Source organism: Triticum dicoccoides, chromosome 2B (assembly GCF_002162155.2).
Source record: "Triticum dicoccoides isolate Atlit2015 ecotype Zavitan chromosome 2B, WEW_v2.0, whole genome shotgun sequence".
NCBI lineage: Eukaryota > Viridiplantae > Streptophyta > Magnoliopsida > Poales > Poaceae > Triticum > Triticum dicoccoides.
Window position 1 is genome coordinate 203,144,343 of NC_041383.1, and position 25,128 is coordinate 203,169,470.

The window sequence follows — 25,128 nt, forward strand, 5'->3', positions numbered from 1 at the left end:
TGCCTCCACCTTGAGGATTGAGAAGGGCTTGGCCACCTTGACTCAAACCCAGGAGAGCTTGGAGAGAATCATAGAGCAGAAGTTTTATGCTCTTGATGTCAAAGTTACTGAGATCCAAACTGCAGTTGAGCAACTTCAGGAGGATGTGGAGGAGAAGAAGGGCAAGTCTACTACTGATGCTTTTGCTAGTGTTCCCAGAGGACAGAGGTCTACTGCAATGCCTGTTCTAGACACCAGAGCTACATCATCTGCACCAGCTACAGCTTCAGTGCCTCCAGCTCCAGCACCCACTCCACCAGCTCCAGCTACATCAACAGAAGACTTCGTCCATGGAGCCATCTCTACACCATCACATGAAGACCAAGCCTGAGAGTCGTTTAGCACTATGCATTTTTATGAAATTTTTGGTAACTTGTTGCCAAAGGGGGAGAAAAATGTATAGATCATAGGCTTCGAGAGAGTGTGTTGCTTTTGATCTCTCTTGTCTTCTTGGTGGTTGAACTTCGTTATTTGTGTGCTTGATACATTATGCTTGTGTGAGATACTTGGATGATCATATGCTATGCTACATTAATGCTTGTTGGATGATATTATCTATTATCTTCTCATATGATCATTCACTTTACTTGGTGATGAGTGCATGTATTTAATTATTATCATTTTGAGCGCTCCACCAAGATGTATGTGACATGGAAGAGTAACCCATGATCCTAAATCATTGTGCATTTGCAGTCCAAAGCAAATTTTAAATAATGCAAAATTTAGGGGGAGCTCTTCCTTTTCACATACTTCTCAAAGCGACAATGTTTTTCAATCTTATTATCATTTGTCGAAGCTTTGATATATATGTTGTCATCAATAACCAAAAAGGGGGATTGAAAGTGCAACTATCCCTGGGTGGTTTTGGTAATTCCTAACAACATATATCTCATTGAGCTAATGCTATTTCAAGATAAATATTTCATGAAAGCTCAATGATTGGCATGGCATGGATGAGAAAAGTGGATCCCTCAAAATGCTAAGGACAAAAGGATTGGCTCAAGCTCAAAGCACGAGACTCTACATTTTCTATTTAGTGATCCAAGATCACATTGAGTCTATAGGAAAAGCCAATACTATCAAGGAGGGATGAGGTGTTGCTTAATGGCTTTCTTGCTCAAAATGCTTAGTGATATGCTCCAAAGCCCTCAACTACTTTCTCACATCCACATATGACCTAAACCAAAGGTCCAACTCGGCCCCACCAATTCTTTCTATCCAGCGCCACCGATTTCAAATGTCATAGCCACTCCCACAAGCCCTAGGCAAATCGGTCTCACTGATAGGGATCTCGGTCTCACCGAGATGGGATTGTAGTCTCTCTGCTTCCCTTCGTAACGTTTCGGTCAAACTGAGATGAGCGATTGGTCCCACCGAGATTTCAATGCACACTCTCTGTTTCCCTTTCGTAACATTTCGGTCCAACCAAGATGAGCGAATCGGTCCCACCGAGTTTGCCTAACCAACCCTCTATGTGTCCATTACCAAAACCGGTCTCACCGAGTTTGTGTAATCGGTCTCACCGAGATTACATTATGCCCTTACCCTAACCATATCGGTCCCACCGAGTTGCATGTCGGTCCCACCAAAAATCCTAACGGTCACATTATTTGCTAAATCATTCTGACCGAGTTTGACGATTCGGTCCCACCGAGATTGGCAAGTTGTGTGTAACGGTTAGATTTTGTGTGGAGGCTATATATACCCCTCCACCCACTCTTCATTCGTTGAGAGAGCCATCAGAACATGCCTACACTTCCAACATACATTTTCTGAGAGAGAACAACCTACTCATGTGTTGAGACCAAGATATTCCGTTCCTACCATATGAATCTTGATCTCTAGCCTTCCCCAAGTTCCTTTCCACTCAAATCTTCTTTCCACCAAATCCAAATCCTATGAGAGAGAGTTGAGTGTTGGGGAGACTATAATTTGAAGCACAAGAGCAAGGAGTTCATCATCAACACACCATTTGTTACTTCTTGGAGAGTGGTGTGTCCTAGATTGGCTAGGTGTCACTTGGGAGCCTCCGACAAGATTGTGGAGTTGAACCAAGGAGTTTGTAAGGGCAAGGAGATCACCTACTTCGTGAAGATCTACCCTAGTGAGGCAAGTCCTTCGTGGGAGACGGCCATGATGGGATAGACAAGGTTGCTTCTTTGTGGACCCTTCATGGGTGGAGCCCTCCGTGGACTCGCGCAGCCGTTACCCTTCGTGGGTTGAAGTCTCCATCAACGTGGATGTACGATAGCACCACCTATCGTTACCACGACAAAAACATCTGTGTCTCCAATTATGTTTGCCTTCTCAAACTCCTCCCCTTTACCTTCATATGCAATTGTTTTACATTCCGCTGCTATACTCTTAGAATTGCATGTGTAGGTTGATTGCTTGACTTGTGCTAAGTTGCTAAAATCTGCCAAGAACTAAAATTGGGAAAATGCTAGATTTTTATTTGGTCAAGTAATCTAATCACCCCCCTCTAGACATACTTTTGATCCTACAGACAATGAGACAAAGAAGAAGAAGAAGAGCGAGGAATATGATTCTGATGACAAGAAGAAGAAGAAATCCTCAAAGTTTTCTTCCAAGTCTTCATCACACAAGAAGAGCTCATCAGGCAAGGCTCGTGCATTTGTTGGCAAGGAGATGGATTCAGAGGAGGAGTCTGCATCTGAGGAGGCGGAGGTGGAGTGTGAAGAGGAATCTGATTCTGGAGTAGCAAGCCCGGCTCTAGCTTCTGCATATGTCGCCAAGTCCATCTTCAACACTGAAGACAATGGCCTCGTCACCAACGTTGATGCCAAGGATGAGGATGACTCTGCTCCCACCTACTGCTTCATGGCATGTGGGTCCAAGGATCATAGCTGGTCGTATGTCTTCTAGCAAAAGCTTCAGAGTGATGGCTCTGGCATCGGAGGCTAGGACATGCTGGCATGAGGAACTTGTATACTCTCACAAAGAAGAAGCATGTCATGGGCATCGAGGGCGTCAAGTTCAAGAAGGATCATCTGTGTGGTGCTTGTGAAGCTGGGAAGATGACTAGGGCCAAGCATCCCTCGAAGACAATCATGATGACATCACAACCCTTTGAGCTACTTCACATGGACTTATTCGGCCCTACTCACTACTCTACTCTTACTACCATTGCTGGTCTCTATGGCTTCGTCATTGTTGATGATTACTCAAGATATACATGGGTGCACATAATCCTCTACAAGACTGAAGTGCAGGATGTCTTCAGACGATTTGCCAATCGTGCCATGACAAACTATGGCATCAAGATCAAGCACATCAGAAGTCACAACGGCACAGAATTCAAGAACACCAGCCTCGACACTTATCTTGATACACTGGGCATCACTCATGAGTTTTCAGCTCCTTACACACCTCAACAGAATGGCATCGTGGAGCGCAAGAACATAACCCTCATTGAGATGGCTCGAATGATGGTTGATGAGTACAAGACTCCAAGGAAGTTTTGGCCTGAAGCCATTGATATTGCATGCCATGTCATCAACCGTGTTTATCTTCACAAGATTCTAAAGAAGACATCATATGAGCTGCTAATTGGTAAGAAGCCAAACGTCAGTTACTTCAGAGTATTTGGTGCTAGGTGCTGGATCAAGGATCCACATCACACTTAAAAATTTGCACCGAAAGCACATGAAGGTTTTATGCTTGGATACGGAAAGGATTCGCACTCCTACAGAGTCTTCATCCTCTTTCACTATAAAGTGGTTGAAACTGTGGATGTGCGATTTGATTAGACTAACGGCTCACAAAGAGAGCACCTGCCAAGTGTGCTAGATGAAGTCCCTCCTAGTGAATCTATCAAGCTCATGGGTACTGGAGAAATCATACCTTCAGAAGCTCAGGCTGAAGAAGAAATCATCATTGCACCAAATCAACCCGAAGACAATGCTCAGCCTGAAGTCAATGCTGAAGCTGAAGACAATGATCTGCAAGGGCAAAATCTTCGTCCGGTTCATCCCCGTGTTGTAAATGAAGTATAGATTGAGAAGATAATTGGTAGCATTAATGCACCTGGTCCACTCACTCGTTCAAGAGCAATGCAGATAGCAAATTTCTGTGGGCACTTTGCATTTTTCTCTATATCTAAACCCAAGAAAGTTGATGAAGCCTTCATGGAACCTGGATGGATTCAAGCTATGCAAGAAGAACTTCATCGGTTCGAGCTGAACAATGTATGGGAACTGGTCAAGCGTCCTGATCCTCGCAAGCACAATATCATTGGCAATCAAATGGATCTATCGCAACAAACAAGATGAGCATGGTCAAGTTGTCAGAAACAAGGCTCGTCTAGTTGCTCAAGCTTACACTCAAATAGAAGGGGATTGACTTCAATGAAACATTTTCTCCCATGGCAAGGCTTGAATCCGTTCGCATACTGCTAGCCTACCAACCATCACAACATTCTTCTGTACCAAATGGATGTGAAGAGTGCCTTTCTCAATGGCAAGATTGAAGAAGAAGTGTATGTCGCACAACCACCTAGCTTTGAAGATCCAAAACATCCCGATATGGTATACAAGCTCAACAAGGCACTGTATGGCCGCAAACAAGCTCCTCGCGCTTGGTATGAAACACTCAAAGACTTCATGAAGAGCAAAGGCTTCAAACCTGGTTCTCTAGATCCGACACTCTTCACGAAGACATATGACGGTGAACTGTTTGTGTGTCAAATCTATGTGGATGACATTATCTTTGGCTGCACTGACAAAAGATACAGTGATGAGTTTGGGCACATGATGCAAGAGCAATATCAGATGTCCATGATGGGTGAGCTGAAATTTTTCCTTGGTCTTCAAATCCGTCAGCAGAGCAATGGCATCTTCATATCACAGGAGAAATACCTCAAAGATTGCCTGAAGAAGTTTGGAATGCAAGACTGCAAAGGATACACGACGCCAATGCCAACCAAAGGTCATCTGGGCCCTGACGACAATGTAAAGAGTTCGATCAAAAGGTATACCGCTCCATGATTGGTTCTTTACTTTACTTATGTGCATCTATGCTAGATATAATGCTTAGCATTTGCATGTGTGCCCGATTCCAAGCAGCACCAAAGGAGTCGCATCACCTAGCAGTGAAGCGAATACTTCGATATTTGGCTTACATCCCAACAATAGGATTATGGTATCCAAAGGGCTCAACATTTGATCTGATTGGATACTCTAATGCTGATTATGCCGGTGACAAGGTTGATCGCAAGTCCACTTCAGGAACATGTCACTTTCTCGGTCGATCACTTGTCTGTTGGTTTTCAAAGAAGCATAACTGTGTATCACTCTCCACTGCTGAATCTAAATACATTGTTGTTGGATCGTGCTGTGCTCAGCTTCTCTGGATGAAGCAAACACTCAAGCACTATGGCATCAACACGAAAAATGTACCACTCTTCTGTGACAATGAAAGCGCCATCAAGCTTTCCAAGAATCCAGTTCAGCACTCAAAGACAAAGCACATTCAGATCCATCATCACTTTCTCAGAGATCATGTCAGCAAGGAAGATATTGATATCATTCACGTCAACACTGAAGAGCAATTGGCAGATATCTTCACTAAGCCCTTGGATGAGAAAAGGTTTTGCAAGTTGCGGTGTGAGCTAAATATCTTAGAATCCTCAAATGTCTTCTAATTGGACACACATCCTAACGCTTATGCATGTTGACGACTTAGATGTGCAACACACGAAGTAACGTATATCCTTAATCAATGAAGACTTACCCTCTGAGTGTGAATACATTAATGTGGAATTTGACTTCGGAGTGCCACGATAATTGTGCGTCGTGTCTGGGTTTAATACTTCCTATGTGGTTGGCAACGCCACCACCAAATTCTTATAGAAGTGTTCTGTCCTCTACAACATTCACTTATAGCTATGTCTTCATTCTTGAATCTCTATTTATCTAAGTGAATGTGATCGGACCCTAACCTATTATGTGCTTCTACCTCAAACTCTATCTGTCCAAATCATATGCATTCTATTGAAAACTGTCAATTGTCTTCTCTGAGTCCTTGTCAGCAGAAGACAATCTGACAAACATTTAAATCTGTTTTAATGCTGTATCCTTATTGCCTGTATATCAGAGAAGCCGGAACAACCACCCGACAATCCAGGCATGCGTGGGAACATGGAACAACTTTCAATGAGTTGCATGCGTGCCACGTGTCTCTCATATGTGTACCACCACGGCACTTGCGCTGCGCCACCCTCCTCCTTCTTATAAATATTCACCCATGCGGTCAATATCTGTTCTTCCACCTCGCCACCTCGCACAAACCCTAGTGCCTCCGCTAGCTCGTGTCGACGTTGGAGACGAAGCGCTTAGCTACCGCGACATCTTCGACGTCGTCCTCACGCCGGCCGTGGACCTCGTCCTCTCCGCCGCTGTCGTAGGTGTCTTCCGCCGCCAAGTTAGGGCGCGGGAGATTGAACTGCTCGGCCTCTCGTTCAACCTCATCTAGCAGTTCATCAGGGGTAATTAAATCTTACTTTTTACTACCTTTTTGATCCGTCAAATCTGTCCACTTCAACCAAAAGTGGTTTCTTCACTTCCAAATCTGGATATAACTTCTCCTGCATCTCATACCATGCCAAGTATATTCACTTATGCTTCATAACTAGTTAGATTCCTCACTTGTACTTATTCATGGATTTGTACAAATCTGGAACCAACTCTCTCCAAATAAGTGAATGTCTTCGCACTATGAGATCAATGTCTTCTAAACTGATTTATCTTCAAAATCTTCTAAGAATGCATATGACCTCTTCCCCTTCCCTCGCATCTCTAATGCTGTCACAGGTACATGTCTGTGGGAGAATCCCTTGGTTCTCATAGTCTGCATTCATTTGCAGAATGCTTACAACGTCACATTGAATCACCTGAAGCCAGTTCTTGTCTGACCAGCAGACGGAAGCCATTCACTGTGCTGAAGCCAATCAGTCTAAATATCATGGCTTCAGAGAAGTCTGCACGCAAGGGTGGCAGGCAACGCCATGGCAACACTGCACTCGATCTGCCCCCTGATCTGTATGAGCTGTACAAGTCAGATCCTGAAGAAAACTACAACCAGCGCAAGAACCGGATTCAGTGGATTCGAAGATATTGGGCAGAGAAATGGTTCAAGTACAGGTTTGTCATGCCTAAATATGCTGAAAAGAATGCTATCAAACACCCATGGGGTGACTGTCTATACCGCTCCTTGGTGCCAAAGAGCAAGGCTGAAGCCATCGAGCAAAAATTCTATCCTTGTATGGTCAGAGGACCACAGCCTGAAAATGCCGACCCATCTTCTCTGTTATGGTGTCGTGAAGACAATCTTTTTAAGCGCAACTATAAGTTTGCTAAAGATTCTGCTGAGAAGAACAAAAAGGATTTTGGCCTCAACTTCAACCCTGGCCCCTCTGCTCCAAGATCATATGGGACACGTGAAGCTAATGAGAACATAATTGGCCCCTTCGCCAATTTTGATGGGCTTCTGTCTCACATTGCTGCTCAAAGAGTAGCAGTGGATCAATCTGTTGGAGAAGCTGATTTTGAAGATGCTCCCTCAACTCCAAATGAGAAGAAGAAGAAGGCAAAAGCTTCTAAGCCGTCTTCTTCACCAAAAGCTTCAACAAGGAAGACTCTGAAGACTGCACTGCTTGAATCTAGTGTGTAGTTTGAAGACTTATCTCGCGTGTCCAAGAGGACCAAGAAGCCATTGCCCAAGAAGGCCACTGGGCAACCCCTGACACTGTTTGCTATTCTACGCAACGAAGATGAAGCCATTGATCTGTCAAGCGATGAAGATCTTGGTGATGATGCTCTGGAGATGCTTATCAAGAGCAAGCAAGAGGCTGAAATCTTTAATGGTCTGCCCCTCTTTGATGTTGATATTCTGAATAACTTCATCGATGAGTGGTTCGATAACCAGAACATTAGTATTGATGATCTTCAGCTTCCTGTGGACATCAGCGTCACATTCCATGGAGACATTGTTGGTGAGTTGGCCTTGGCTCAGAAGATTGTTGAGCTGAAGAACAAGATTGATTATGAGAAGGCTCACTTCAAGAAGAACATGGCCAAGCTCAGCGTGGCAGATGTCCAAATCTTCAAGAAGATGTTGCATGACCTCAAGGAGGAGTTCCACAAGAAGTGCACTGAAGCTAAAGGCTCATGTGAGCGCATGAAGTATTTTGCTGTGAAATGCGTTCAAGCCCACAATGAAGCTGAGAAGAACAAAGCTTTGGGCACCCTGGCATCGATCCCAGGATGGCTTCCAAACAGAAGAAGCCTACTAAGACCCAAACTGCACCAAGGCAGGAAGAACCTCGCATTGTCTTCCCTGCCAGTATGACAGGCTCAAAGCCTAAGGTCCCATCAGCAGCTTCAGAGCTGGAGAAGACAAGGGCAGCTGAAGTCGAAGCCAAGAAGCGCAAGCATAAGGACGTATCTGACGATGCTCCTTCCAAGAAGAAATTGAAGACTAAGGGAACTAAGTCTTCAAAGAAAGAGCGTGCTACAGCCTCTCGGCCTCTGATTGTTGAACCTATCTCAGTTGCTCCTCCTGCTTCCACAAATCAGGAACGGCGTGTTGTGCTCCACCAGCCTGCTTCCACAGAGGCTCATGAAGATGAACAAGTTCCAGCTATTGACCCCAACGCAGCTGAAGACATTGGTCGTGAAGACAATGTTGTTGATGATGAAGTCCTTCCTCAACTCGAGCACCACTTGGTATCATCGCCTGCTCCAACAAGAAGTGAATATGTTAGCATTGGTCGTCCTTTGACGCCAATCACTCAAGATGATTCCTGGGCTGAGCGCCCTCAAGAAGAAACCCCAGTTCATGATGAAACACCCCGTACTCCACCAGCACCAGTTACCAATCAAGTGTTGAATGACGACAACTACATGGACACCACACCATCACCAAAGGCGTCGCCCGTGTTTCAACGGCTTCGCAAAGGTCTCAGACCATCTGTCTCCATGTCAACTATCCTAGAAGAAGATTCACAATAATCCAGCTCAGTGGCACATCAAGTGTTCCCTGAAGAAAATCCTTCTATGACGGTTCCAGTGTCTAAAGCCAAAGCTACTGAAGACATTCCGGCTGCATCAGCCGATGAAGAAGAAGAAGAAAGAAGAGAAGAGAGAGTTGCCACACACCCTGCCCCAGATCAAGTCATTCTCGAGGAGAATGTGATTGTGCAAGACCCTCCGGTCGTTGACCAAATGGAGGTTGAGAACAATGAGGCTGCCACAAACACTGCTGAAGCTAATGACCCTGTCTTGGCTGAAGATCATGTGGAGCCTGTTGGGGATATAACTACTGAGTGTAAACCGGCCAGGAGGGCCCGGTTCACCCTCAACTATATTGACGCCCATGAAGATCCAGAAGATGGCGTTTTACTAATGAAGCTTAGAGGCCCGGAGCCCAAAGGCGGATTAGGGCCCATAGTGGTAAACCGCCATGGTTATGTAACTTGTATTGTAAGTTAGGAAAGGAGAGACCGAGCCGGACACCTGTATGAGTCGGCCTCGGGACTCTGTAGACCGGCCGGGCGTCAACCTATGTATATAAAGGGACGACCCGGCGGCGGTTCAGGGACAAGAAACAAAAAATCGAGACCCAAGCAAAGCGTATCCGCTCCCTGGTCATCGAAACCCAGTCAATCCCATCACAACTAGATGTAGGCTTTTACCTTCATTGAAGGGGCCGAACTAGTATAAAACTCATGTGTCCCTTGTCCAGTTTAACCCCTTCAAGCTAACCCGTCACGATGGCTCCACGACTAAGTCCTTCCATGAGGACATCTGACGTGTTAATTCCATGACAGTTGGCGCCCACCGTGGGGCTATCGCACGATGGTTTCGAGTTCTTGAAGGGCAGCTCTGAAGGACTCGTGGTTGGCCGGATGATCAAGAATCGTCGCGGCAAGCTCTACATCGACGATGAAGGATGGGGCCCCGAGGCCGGCTCAATCGAGTACAGGTACCGGGTCCCATTTGGCGGAATTCATGTCTTCATCGGGAAGATCGGCGAACCGGGCCCTGAGCCGGACATCTGCACCGACCTCATCGAGACGGCTCAGCGTGCGAGTCCTGCCCAGGTTAAGCCCTCCATGAAGCGTGCGTTTGTAGGATGTGTCCATGGGATCGGATCTGAACTAGTGTCTGAAGGCGTGACGACTGTTTATTCCGACGGCGAGTCATCCACTGGAGAAACCGAGTCCCTATACCAAATTCATGACGGTGTGTTCGAAGGATATTCCGATGGCAACAGTATTCCGGACCTCCTTGAACCGCCAAGTCGGGTTGCTATTTACATGGCCGGAACACAGCCCACTTTGCAGTCTTCATCTATAGCAGCGATGAATACCGGATCAGCGGCCGCGACAGGAGCCCCGGCGCGCCGTCCGGCTGAAGTCCTCTCCGGTTTGATGGATGTCTGGGCGACCTTGTTAACCACGGCAGTTACCCCGGAGACACATGATCAACACAATGCGGACATTGCGAAGCTGAAGGACCAGATAACGCAGGCTAAGGAGGACCTGGCAATTGAGGATGCTAGGATGGCCGAAGAACGGGTCGCTTTGGATGCCCAGTCACAGCAGATACAAGCGCAGAATTACCGACTCATGTTGGATCAGAAATGCATCAAATGACGTAATGCAAAGGAAGTACCGATTGCGTATGCAGCCGGTCTTTGAAGGATTGAATCTCTTTAATACACCTGGGGCTGGGCCGAGTAATCCATCAACTGCAAACCGGACCGACGCGCCTAGGGCAGCGCCGGATCAACTACGGATGACGGAACCACCTCGGCGAACGGATAACCCGCCGCCATACGTCTCCACACCACCGGGTCACTTCTCGAGCCCTTTGGATAACATGATTGCCGCAGCATCTCGCCTGGCAGCCATTCCAATGGAGGGCGATTCACTAGCGGCGATTGAAATGCGGCGGGCTAGGGACCTTCTTAAAACCGCTGTGGTGTATCAGCAGGCTTATTCCTATAGCCGAGATAGAATTCATTCAACCCCTTGTCCGAGCCCAAGCTATAGCAGGCACATGGATGAAACAGAAGTGTCTAGCAGTGCGCGGCACCGTAATGCTCAAGACATGGTGGATAATGGCAGAGCACAAAGGGAGGCCGCTTTGGGTCGTCATCAACCCGCCCCGGTTCAGCCAGCGGCGTCAGTAGACCGAGACACCGGGCTTTCTTTTAGTTCCTGGGGAGTGTCATGTCTCATCCCGGCTCTCCGTAATGTATGACTGCCCAAGGATTTCAAGGGTCCACGTAAGGTGCCTAATTACACCGCGGATCAGCCACCTGAGGCGCGGGTCGAGAGTTATGAGATGGCAATGGAGATGCTGGATGTGGATGAAGTGGCCTGTGCAAAGTACTTCACGATGATGTTGGAACGGACAGCCCGTACTTGGTTGAAAAACTTACCAGCCCACTCCATCGAGTCATGGGATCAGTTGAAGGCCCGGTTTATAGCTAATTTCAAAGACACATGCAAATAGCCTATGTCCATTGTGGATGTTGATGCCTGTGTTCAAGGGGAGAACGAGTCAACAACTCATTGGGTGCGCCGGGTTTCGGAAGTTTTGCATTCGTCGGACTGGATTAATGCTGGTCAAGAAATCATAATGCTGGAACATAATTGCCGGTTTAAGTCGCTCAAGATGAAGTTGGGACGGCTCAAGTGCCACTGCAATGACACGGGAACCCTTATGGCATCCTTGGTCAAGTATGCCGATTCTGATAATACCAAGGATCCCGATTCTGATGAGGAGAAACCGGAGAAGGGAAAGAACGATGGTGGTGCAAAGGGACAACATCACAACCAAGGAGGCCATGGGAATAATGGTAAGCGCAAGGCAGATAGTTCAGATCTTGTGGCTAACACCAATATGCAGCGTCGTAAAGGTAAACCGCCCCAGCGCGATGGAGGGATGAATCTGGAGCATTTGTTAAACCAGCCCTGCCCAAAGCATGGGACTAAGGAGGCCCCTTCAACACACCTTTGTAAAGATTGTTATATCATGAAGGAGTTCAAGAATTCCGATGTCTTCCAGTATGATCAGGGTCCGTTGGGCGGTTCAGGTCCAGGTTTTCATGGTGGCGACGGTTCAAACTCTAGATTTCACAATAATCAGGGTAACCAAAATAGCCAAGGTGGCAATGGCCAGTAGAATAATCAAGGAAATCAGCAGGAGTCAGGTTATCAAAGTCACCCCAAGCAGTTGAATGGTGGGCATTATCATGTGTTCACTACTAGCCTGTGTAAGCGCGATCAGAAGCTTCACAAAAGGGCAGTTAATGTCGTTGAACCGGCGGTGCCATGTTATTTACGGTGGTCCGAGCAGCCCACGATCTGGAGCAGAGAGGATCATCCGCCCCGGGTTGACAATCCGGGTCAACTGGCTTTGGTGGTAGCACCTCAGGTGGGAGGTTACAAGTTTACCAAAGTCCTGATGGATGGAGGGAGCAGTATCAACATCCTGTACTATGAGACTTTTCGTCGCATGGGGTTGACAGACAAGAGTCTTAAACCGGCCAACATTGTTTTTCATGGTGTAGTACCAGGTAAATCGGCATATCCTGTTGGCAAGATCGCTTTGGAGGTTGTGTTTGGAGATGAGCATGATTCCAGGTCTGAAAAATTGACCTTTGAAGTGGTGAAAATCCAGAGCCCGTATCATGCACTGTTTGGACGGCCGGCTTGCGCAAAATTCACGGCGAGACCCTGCTATATCTACTTACAGCTCAAAATGCCGGGTCATAAGGGGACTATAACAGTACATGGAAGTCGAAAGATCGCTTTGGATTGTGAGGAAGGTGATGCGGCTTATGCTGGGTCAGTTTGTGCTATAGAGGAGCTGAAGTTTTATAAGGACAATGTTGATCCGATAGACATGACCCCTCTGAAGAAGCCCACCACTGAGCATGACCCGACCCTGAAGTTCAAACCGGCTGATGAGACTAAACTCGTTGACTTTGTTCCTGGCGATTCATCCAAATAGTTTAGCATCAGCACCAATCTGGATCCAAAATAGGGAAGTGCGCTCATCGAGTTTATCCGTGAGAACCGGGACATCTTTGCATGGAAGCCTTCTGACATGCCAGGTGTACCGAGGGAACTCGCTGAGCACACTCTCAATATTGATCCCAAGTTTAAACCGGTCAAGCAATTTCTTCACCACTTTAATGATGAAAGACGCAAGGCTATTGGTGAAGAGGTAGCCCGGCTATTGGCTGCTGGATTTATCATCGAAGTATTTCACCCGCGTGGTTGGCTAATCCAGTGCTCGTTCTTAAGAAAAACGGCACTTGGCGTATGTGTGTGGACTACATAGATTTGAACAAAGCTTGTCCGGCAGATCCTTTTGCTCTCCTGCGTATTGATCAGATTATTGATGCGACGGCGGGTTGTGAGCGCCTGAGTTTCTTGGATGCTTATTCAGGTTATCATCAGATTAAAATGGCAGTTAAGGACCAGGAGAAGACAACCTTCATCACTCCCTTTGGAGCCTTCTGCTATGTTTCTATGCCCTTTGGGCTCAAAAGTGCCCAGGCAACTTATCAGCGTTGTGTGCAAAATTGTCTTCACACACAGATTGGGCATACTGTTCATGCCTATGTGGATGACATTGTAGTAAAATCCAGGAGGAAGGAAACCTTGATAGATGACCTCAAGGAAACATTTGACAATCTTCGGGTTTACAAAATGATGCTTAATCCGGACAAGTGTGTTTTTGGTGTTCCGGCGGGTAAGCTCTTAGGCTTTCTGGTATCCAACAGAGGCATTGAGGCTAATCCGAAAAAAATCAAGGCGATCACATCTTTGGCTAAACCGAAGTGTGTCAATGATGTTCAGCATCTAGCGGGTCAAATTGCAGCCCTTAGCCGGTTTATCGGCCGTTTGGGAGAGAAGGCGATTCCTTTGTATCAGATGTTGAAAAAGACACACGATTTCGTCTGGAGCGATGCAGCCAATGTGGCATTGGAGGACTTAAAGCGGCAGTTGGTTGAACCGCCGGTTCTTGCTGCTCCGGTTGACAAAGAGCCCTTGTTATTGTACGTGGCTGCTAATGCCTGTGCTATCAGCGTGGCAATTGTGGTGGAGCGCAAGGAGGCTAGTAAGGAGTATCCGGTTCAACGGCCGGTTTACTATATCAGCGAAGTACTTATCGAGTCAAAACAACGGTATCCGCATTGGCAAAAGACGGTTTATGGGGTTTTTATGGCAAGTCGGAAGCTCAAACAATACTTTCAAGGCCACCCCATTACAGTGGTCAGTTTAGCTCCTTTGGGTGATATAATTCAGAACAGGGAGGCAACTGGCCGGGTTGCAAAGTAGGCAATTGAGCTTGGACCGCACGGGTTGAAGTATATGCCTCGGACATCAATTAAGTCATAGGCACTTGTTGACTTCATCAATGATTGGACCGAGTTACAGGCACCACAGGACAAACCGGATAATACATACTGGACTATTCACTTTGATGGATCCAGGCAATTGGAAGGCTCGGGGGCTGGAGTTGTTCTTAGTTCCCCTCGAGGTGATAAAATTTGTTATGTTCTCCGCTTAATGTTTCCTTGTACTAACAATGCAGCTGAGTACGAGGCCTTACTCCACGGTCTCCGAGTGGCTAAGGAAATGAACTTAAGCCGGGTTCGCTGTTTTGGAGATTCTGATCTGGTGGCTCAGCAAGTTTCTGGTACTTGGGATTCTAAGGATCCACTCATGGCGGCTTACAAACGTGAGGTGGATATTGTGGTAGGTCACTTTAAGGGTTATCAGGTTGAGCACATTGACCGGCGCAAAAACGAGGCAGCAGATGCTTTAAGCCGGCTGGGATCTCAGCATAAACCGGTACCACCCAATACCTTTTTAGATATCTTGCATAACCCGTCTGTTAAGTTGCCTACAGAGGAGGATTTAGCTGTTCCTGATCCGAAGGCCCAATTGGTGGCCTCTTTACATACCACTCCAGATTGGACGGTTCCATATTTGGCGTATATGAACCGGGGCGAGTTACCAGATGATGAGGTTTTCGCCAGACAGATAATCCGGCGGTCCAAGTCCATGGTTATTCACAATGGCGAGTTACACCGTTGCAGTGTTTCGGGCATATTCCAACGTTGTATTTCTCCTGCAGAAGGGCAAGAAATTATACGTGAAATCCATGAAGGGGATTGTGGTCACCATGCCAATTCAAAGTCCCTGGTGGCTAAAGCTTTTCGTCATGGGTTCTATTGGTTGACAGCTCATGCTGATGCGGAGGATCTGGTAAAGCGGTGTGACGCTTGTCAGAAATTTTCACGTCGAGCTCATGTTCCGGCTCAGGAGCTACGGATGATTCCTATCACTTGGCCGTTTGCCACTTGGGGACTTGATATGGTGGGACCTTTGAAGCGCTCCCAGGCAAGAAGACCCACCTGTTGGTGGCGGTTGACAAGTTCACTAAATGGGTTGAAGCGGAGCCCGTCGGCAAGTGTGATGCAGCCACAACGGTTCAATTTCTCAAAAAGATCATTTTCCATTTTGGTTTTCCACATAGCATCATCACAGATAATGGCACAAACCTTTCTAAAGGTGATATGGAGGAGTTTTGTCAACGAGAGCACATCCGGCTTGATGTAGCGTCCGTGGCTCATCCCCAGTCCAATGGTCAAGCTGAGCGGGCGAATCAAGAGATCCTGAAGGGTATCAAGCCCCGGCTTATGGTTCCTTTGAAACGGACACCGGGTTGTTGGGTGGAAGAATTACCATATGTGTTATGGAGTATAAATACCACCCCAAACCGATCTACGGGTTATACACCTTTCTTCATGGTTTACGGGGCTGAGGCCGTCCTCCCAAGTGATATTTGTCATGACTCGCCCCGAGTTGCCAATTATGTTGAAGTGGACAATGAGCAAGCACGTCAAGAGGCGCTGGACCTGTTAGATGACAAACGGGAGATGGCTTTAGCTCAATCGGCGGTTTATCAACAAGACCTGTGGCGTTATCATAGCCGCCGGGTTAAGACACAAACCTTTCAAGAAGGTGACTTGGTGCTCTGGCTCATCCAGGATCAGACCAATATGCACAAGTTATCCCCACCTTGGGAAGGACCCTTTGTGGTCAGCAAAAATCTGCACAACAGATCATACTACCTCATTGACGTTCGAGAAGACTCACGCAGTTCTGAGGAGGAGACCCGGCGGCCATGGAACATAGCTCTCCTTCGGCCTTACTACACCTGAGCCATAGGCTTTTCTTATGTACATATTATGACAATGTATATATTATGATCAATATAATAAACAGACATCCTTGCTACAAGAAGGGCCTCTGCCGTTCTTCCAATATTTCTTGGTTACAAGGGGGCTTCTGCTCTCAAAGCGATGACTCACCTTGTCCATTAAACCGGCTATTGTGCCATCATACAGCTTGGGGGCTTCACACCCAAGGGGCCAAATAGAGATCTGTTGCTACTAGGACGACTCAAACATAGGCACCCATTGAGCACAGCACACAAAGTTACTTGGGGGCTCTTTTGTGCAAAAGCCACAGAGAGTTTGAAAGGACCCTTGTAATTGGGTATCGACCCACGGCTTGGAAGCCTGGTGTATTCACCTAAAACCCAGGGTTAACCTGCCTTCATCAAGTAAGCCACTCCTATCCAGGTAATCCTGGCACGACCCGCCGAACGTTTGACAAGTCAATCTTACATAGACCCTGAACTTGTCAAAATTAAAACGATGATTGGTTAGTTGGAGGCCCATCTTAAAAGGCTTTGCAAAATGGTTTAACTCAGTGGCCTGGCAGCCCATGAAAAGCCTCGAATTTGGGCCTGGCAGCCCTTGAAAAGCCTTGACTATATGGTTTATTGTTTGCTTTTTTGCTAAGTTTTCACCTTTTTGATGAATTTGTCTTGAACCGGTGTTCTTTAACCCGGTGTGGCTCTTCAGTCATCATGTTAACCCGGTGTTTGTTAACCCGGCTTGGCTTTCAGCTATAAGCTGTCAGACCATCTTATCAACCCGGTGTTTGTTAACCCGGCTTGGCTCTCAGCTATAAGTTGATAGACCATTTTATCAAACCAGTGTTTGTTAACCCGGCCTGGCTTTGACTATATGTCGCCAGTGTGATCATCTGGTGTTCATCGTAACCCGGCATGACTTATTCATAACGTCATCATAGGGTAAGGGTGTTAACACCTCCAAGATTTGGGTTTTCACCCTTACTAAGTGATTTCATATCACAGGTATGAGTTATTTCATATTTATTCCGCTTTGGTTATGAGCCAAGCTTTTTCTTGGGCATTATGACCTGTCCAGTGGTAAACCGACCGAACCGATCTTTTTATGCAGATATTGGGATTGCATAATATTATGAAGATATATAAGCCAACACTGAAATTGGCATGGCGGATCAAGCAATGTATAGCCCAGTGCACGATGGCAGCAGATCAAAGTATTTTAACTAGCCTATTACAAGGCACTTTACGGCCCAAAATACGGAATTGTTCTTTCCTCAGAGCACAGTTTATGAAGCATCAATCAGATTGACGGATCAGGACTCATCATCATGTTGACATGAAATTGATGGATCATCTGGCGTCGGTTCTGCCTCCTCCTCTCCATCCAGTGGCTGGAAGTCAGTGGTGGTCCAGTCAATCCAGGTTAAAGCCTGAAAGACAGCCTCTTCACTTATAAATTTAGTCGGCTCAACGTCAGGGGCATAAGTGTGCTTACGGATTGGCGGAATAAGATTTTGCACTTCCGGCATGACAGTGTCAACCTGTTTGTTGTTGGCATCATAGAAAGACCGGTGAACCGTCAAGTTTGCTTCTTCTGCCAATTGACTCACCAGATGACACATCTCCCTTGTCACATTTTTGAGGGCTTCGTTATCAAACTCTGCGCCGTTTTCTTGTTCACTAGGAAAGCCCTTGGCGATATCAACTGGATCCAGGTCAGCTATCCATGCTTTGGCTCGAGTAAGGGCCAACAAAGCGCCAGCCCTGGCAGCGGATCGCTTCATCTCTTCTATCTGAGCCGGCGTCATGGATAACCTTGCTAGAGTGTCCTTGATCAATGTTGGGGCTGGATTGTTGTATGAGGCTGCACAGATAACCCGTTGGGCACCGGTATACAATTGTTCAATCAGAGTATATGCTGCCTTCAGCTTCATCCGCATGTCAGAGCCCAGATGGGCAATGCGGCCACCTACAACGGTTTAAGAATTTCATGTTAAACCGGCAACTTGCAAAGATGGTCATTCAAGAATCCTTGGCAAGAGCACTTACCAAATACTTCAGAAGTCATGGCATTCACTTGGTGCTTCAACCCAGTTACCTCTTCCGCCACCGGTTTAAGAGCTGACTCGGCATCTTCTGCCCGCTTCAACAATGCAATCTTTTCAGTCTCCCAGATGGCACGCTCTGTCTTGAACCCTTCTTTGAGTTGTTCCATTGTTGCCAAAGCGGTTTTCAGCTCATCTTTCACCTTGGATGTTTCTGCTTGTTGGGACTTGATGTTCTCTTGAAGATCAGCAATTTGAGAGCCTTGGTGATTTATATCAGCCTGTCACAGTCAGATGAGGAGCATATTAAGTATTTTATCAAAAGTCCCAAGCATATAACAAGTTATACACTTGGCACTTGGGGGCTAATGCGGATTGCTTCTTTACTACTGATTGTTGGAAGTCCCAAGGATCAATACAAGTTTTAATCTTGGCACTTGGGGTCTAATGTGTGTTTGATCAAGAAAATACACAAGGAAAGTTAACAAAATACAGTATGGAATATAAAAAGTCCCGGTTCATCTTCAAGAGATAAACCGGCCCTTGGGGGCTACTCAGTTGAAGTGTTCTTATTAAAGTCCTGGTTCATCTTCAAGAGATAAACCGGCTCTTGGGGGATACTCAGTTGAAGTGTTCTTTCTTGTTAAAGTCCCGGTTTGTCTTCCAGAGACAAACCGGCCCTTGGGGGCTACAATATAGTGAATAGACAGAATAAGGATGAAAGTGTTTGGAAGATTACCTCATAGCGTTCCTTCATCAGATTCACCAAACCGGCCTCGTAATCTCTACTTGTGTACAACCGGTTCAGAAATCCGGAATGAAGCTTTTGAGCAGAAAGATTAACATAGTTTCACAAGTCGGTCTTCCCTTTCCCCTTGCCCATAGCAGCAAATTCATCCTTGGCAGTATGCTTCGATAAAGCAACTGGATTGCCTGGGGCGGTATAAGCAGTACCAGTGACAACAACATCATCATCATCCTTGGCTGGGCTCGATGGATTGACATTGTCTTTGGCTGGGCGTGGCGGATTGGCAGCAGGGCTTGGCGGATTAGGAGCTGAACTCAGCGGATCAGCGACTGGACTGGAAGGCGTGGCACATGGACTAGATGTGTCAACATGTTTAGCCGGATCAGCCTCCGGCGGATTAGCATCAGTAGCTGGGTCTTGCGGGGCAGAGTCATCCATGACAATATCAGGATTTTCACCAGCATTTTCTGGGGTCTTCTCCGGTTCAACATCATCAGTGGCGCCGCTGGTCTTGGCTTTCTTGCTCAATCGGGCCTTGGCACTACAACATCAAAATAAAGATTAGTATGATAAACCGATGCATGAAGAAACAAACCGAAAAGCAATACACTTACCCAGTGATGGTCTTGAGGGGAGGCAGCTGAGTGGTTGATGAACCGCCAGACGAGTTGGAAGACGCCTGGTAATTCAGATCAGACGGATTAAGTGGGTATCGGAAGAAACCCTTCAAAGGATAAAGTTTTTCGGGAGAACAAGTAACCTCTGGACGACGCTTCCGGGTTGGTGTATCCGGTAAACCGGAACAGGTGACTTGCTGGCCACTATGTCGAGTTGTGCGACGCCCTTCAGGTTGCTGTGTCTTCAAAGAAAATTTTGGATCCAAAGAAGCAAGAGGGTGAGAGTATTTCACTTTCCAAACTGCACGACAAAATCTTTGAACTGGCACGAGATCTGAATTGGAGGAAAGAGAGATTACCTCAACATGGTCCGCACGGCTGACCTCCGCATCATCCTGATAATAGTCATTGTTAATAAGATGTATAAAAAGGAGCCAAGGGAGTCAAGTTCTACCTCTTGATCCGAATCTTCAACATCTTCGGGTGGATCAGCAGCTTCGCCAGTTTTCTTCTTGGCTGCTTTCTTGATAGCTTTGCTCTTGGCATGAGGAGCCCTTGCCGGTTTATCTGAATCCTTCCTTTTCCAAAAGGAACTATTTGGCCTATAAAGTTAAACAAAGATTTATTATAACAAAGTTAAAGTGGAGGCGGATCAAGAAAGCACAAAGCTAAGTCTTTACCCCTGGCGGTTTGTTGGCGGTGTAGAAGGGGGCCAGCCCGGTCTGGCTGCATGTGGCGATTGGTTCGTCCAACATCTTCCTCACCGATTCAGTGACTTCATCATCAGTCATTTCTATTTCATTAAACCTTTGAGGGTCCTTGGCGTTGCCGGTATACTCATGCATTAATCCGGAGCGGCGACTTAAGGGCAGGATGTGCCATTTAACCCAACAGCGGACGAGATCAACACCAGTCAAACCGTTGGCCAAGAGAGCCCGGAGCCTGGCGAGTTGAGGTGCATAAGTTTTCCGTTCTTTGGCAGTTAATCGTCGAGGTAACGGGTGGCCGTTGCTAAGCCGGTGAGGGCGGTAACCCGGCAAGGGATTTTCTTCAGCAGGGGCAGTATTCTGACAATAAAACCAAGTTTGGTTCTAGTCTTTGGGATGACTGTGGTGTTATGCATGTGGGAAATCAACTTCCTTCCTCTTCTGGATTGATACCCACCAAGTTCCGTGTTAGGACCATCAGAAAATTCAGTTCGGCGGTTTAGATGAAAAAAGTCCCGGAAGAGCTCCACGGATGGTTCCTCTTGAAGGTAAACTTCACAAAATACTTGAAAGTTGCATATATTTGATATGGAATTTGGTCCAATATCTTGTGGATGGAGTTGAAAGCTCGCTGTGACACTCCAAAAATTTTTACTTGATTTTTAGCAAATTCTTTAATTGATTTGAAGGAGGCTATTTGAAACCTTCCCAAAAGGACTCTCCTTCTCAAAAAATTTCTCTTATGACAAATATTTTATTTTGGGTCATCCTCAACCATGATGTTTGGTATTGAAGGCTTTTCATTGGTGTTGACTCGTCACAATTAATTTTGGAAAGTTTTTAAATTAAAAAAAAATCCTATGGGTTTTGGATTTATTCCTTTTATTCGAACCATTCTCTTTTACCATGCCTCATGTTAAAAATTTCTTCCAAAACCCCTCCCTCCACTTTGGGTCAAGTCAAATATCCAATCCCAGCAAGTTCAACCCATTTTTGATTTTTATTCCATTTATTTTATCCCCAAAACTATTTCTGTCTTTTATTTTGGACCTAGGTGATTTACAAAGGAAGTACCATATTTCTTTTGAGTTTTGATCCCAAACCAACTCCTCTGACTAGTCCTTAGGACCCCAACCTAGATCCATCAAGATCCACTCTTCCACAGTTCAAATTTTTCAAGTTTTGCTCACTGCAAGTTTGGACCAGATTTGTCATTTTTGGTGAAATTCAGTTTTTTTCTTCTCCAAAAATTCTGGGATAAATCAGGCAGCCCCTAGATGCATCAAGAGACCACCTCACCAAAGATTAGCTCCAGAAAAAAATTCCACATGCCAAAATCATTTCATCGAACAGCTGGCATGCACTGTTCCTGGCAAAATTTAGTAAAATTCAGAGTTTCAGTGTTTCAGTTCGGCCGTCAGTGTCGTTTTCTTTAGAGCGCGGCGTCAATATCACCAGTGCCCGCTCTGGCGCGATGCTCACTACTCCTTCTTCTTATCTAGAGCACCGCACGGTCATTTGGACGGGCACCAGCGTTGGTGGTGACGTGTCTCGCCGACGCCGGCAACTTCTGCGGTGGCAGAGCCACCCGTGGCGTCCAGTAGGGACCAGCACCACCTTTCGGCGCCGTCCAGCACCGCCCAAGCCATCCGAAGCCTCCGCGTGGCTGTCTGCTTGCCCGTGCATGCTGAGGCACCGTCACCGTCGCCTCAGCAGTGCAGAGCGTGCTCTCTGCCGCCGACGAGCTCCGTGAGTCGTTCCGTCAGATACTTGGAGTATCACCCAAGGCAGGCCAAGCTTAGCACTTGAACGGAACCAGTAGACCCTCGCGGTGATGCCTAGCCCCTAAATCACCCGACCGATCACTGCCTCGCCGTAATCATCACCGGAGTTATCCCATTCTCGGCCACCGCCTCGGACGGGCTATAAAAGGAGCCCTCGAGCTCGTTCTCGACCCAGCGCCACTCCTCCACCTCACCAGAGCCCCGCCTAGCCACTAGGAGGACCCCGAGGAGGTCTCCTTCCCCAACTCCGGCCGCCCCGACCCGCCTCGGGCTCCAGTGCGATTCACTCAGGTGAGACGATCCCCGCCTCCCAGACCGTGCCAGTCACCTCCTACTACACCCAATACTCCAACCCGAGCCCCAATTCAACTTTTGCAGCCCTCCCCGGCGAGATCCACCAACACCCGAACCACCGTCCGCCGGAGTTGAGGCCGCCGTCGACGTGGTGCTCGCCGACGACCAACTCCACCACCCACAGGTGCGGAAGGACCCAAGGAACCCGTAGGTACCCTCCTTTCCCCCTACATCGCCGTGGATCGCGCCGGCGACCACCGCGGCTCTCGGGCACTGGGCGCTCTGTTTCAGCTTTTAAACCTGACGGGTGGGACCCCCCGTCAGCTTTTTTTTTTCTTTTTTTCGAACCATTTTCTGAAAAACGCGTTCGGGCAAAATACGCTTTCTAACTAAAGCATTTTTCTATCTTTTTATAAACTACCCCTGGAAACTTTCTGTTTCATTACAGATAAGTCCCTGGACTAAAACTTTAATAACTTTTAAACAATAGATGATTTTTAATTGATTCTTTTTCTGTCACCTTTCTTTTTGTGTATAGTTTTTTTATCATATTTATTTGAAAAATATTTGGAACACTTTTTGTGCACACACGGTATTTACGTTAGTACGCGTTTTCTTTATACCGTAGATACCGGAGGAGGTGACGGAACCGCAAACTTCACCGAGCTAGACTCCGACTACTCCGAACCAGGCAAGCATGTTTGAACCTTTGATATGATGAGTGTTTTGCATGTTTGCTTGAGTAGTTATTTCATGGCATGTTTATATGAATAGCAGTAAGTGTTTTATTGCATGCAAAGCTAATACAAGTGATCTTCGAAACTCGATGGGTTATTTGATGTGAGTTTACATGATCATGTGGTGACATGAAAGGTGGTAAGATGGTATTGTTGAAGCATGCCAGTCTTATGCCAAACCATTTAATTCCAGTGTTAACGTGGATCAAGTCACGTTACCATCCATTTCCTTTTTGTGCTACCACATGTTTTCTGCAAAGAATATGGTTTAGTAAGTTGCAAACCTCTTTCCTCGTACAAACCAAATAGAGGGGCCGTGATGAGGGTTCCATGGCCCTGGATTAAAGCCAGTCATCTGGTCAGGGGGCATGGGTGTTTCCTGTTGGGACCCAGAGGGGGGCACCCCTTAGAGCGCGCGATATAAATTTGATCCCATGCTACTGGAGGTTGTGGCCTCCCCGTCTCAAAGTTTTTCTTGAACGTTTCCTAGGGTAATTCCTGGCATCGGGATATGGAATGGGTGTGTTCATGTGAGATGTGTCTCTTCCGAAATACCGTAAACGGAACTAGTCCTTCGTGACTACTGAAATTCGTTGGCTGTGGTTAAATAGTACAAACTCTGCAGAGTCAAAATCATTCGAGTAACTGTAGCTATGGTCAAGGACCGTGTTCAACTTGTCTTTGCCAGTCTCAGTGTCGGTCTCAGTGACAATCTCTGGTGAATAAACATGAGTGTTAAACCCGGCTGAATGATTACTCCTGTGGATGGACTAACCCGTTTATTATTATGTACTGAGTATTTCCTTGGAGTGATTTAACTTCATGAATTTATTGAATACGAATGATGAAATATAATCCCTTTCTGTGATGTCGCTCAGACGTCCGACTGTGGCACTCTTGTTATTTACTTTCGATATAAACCCTTTATGTGAAGTCGCTCAAACGTCCGACTGTGGCACTCTTGTTATTTACTTTCTATATAATCCCCTTTACGTGATGTCACTCAGACGTCCGACTGTGGCATCACCGTTATTTATTTTCATTATAAGACCTTTCCGAGATGTCCTGTAGACGTCCGACTGTGACACGCACTGTCATTTACATTTCAATATAAGCCCTTTATGTGGCGTCGCTCATACGCCCGACTGCGGCATGTTAATTTATTTTTACTATTTGAGGAGTCGCTCCACACACCCGATCGGTTTTTCAGTTATTTTTGTTGGGATTTTGGGAGGACTACCACCTGACTTCCTTTTTATTTAACATGCCATGCAAATTTATTATTTGAGTGTGCATTACTAACTGCTCACGTGCATCATGTTTGCATTTGTTATATCTTATGTCCGAACTGTCTTGCGAGTACATTCAAAGTACTCACCTGGCTTGTTGATTTGGCCAGATGTTGACAAAGGCGATGTTATGGATGAAGAGTACGATAGCGAGTCCGACGCCTAGAGGAGTCCCAGTCAGTCCCGTGCGATCCTGGAATTGGTCACTTGTATCATATACGCTTCCGCTACCCGAATAAAATCATCGAGCCTTACTCCGACGCTCGATGAGCTGTAAGATTAGGAGTCATGGCACCTACTTCACTGTGACATATCCACCACCACTTTTATTACGAGTCAGTAGTATGCCACCATACCCTTGTGTCATATCCGCCCGTATGTATAATATTGGCATGCTTGTAATAAATTGTTGAGCAACCTCAGCTCAACCTTGTATAATATTTAGTACTACTGGATTTCTGTATCAAGGATTTGTCTACCAGTAAGGAGGATTTTCCTATACTGGTCTATATAAAGGTCGGTTTGTCAATAAGCTTTTTATTGGAAAACCGGTCATGACAAACTTGGTACCAGAGCCAGGCTGACTGTAGGAAGCCA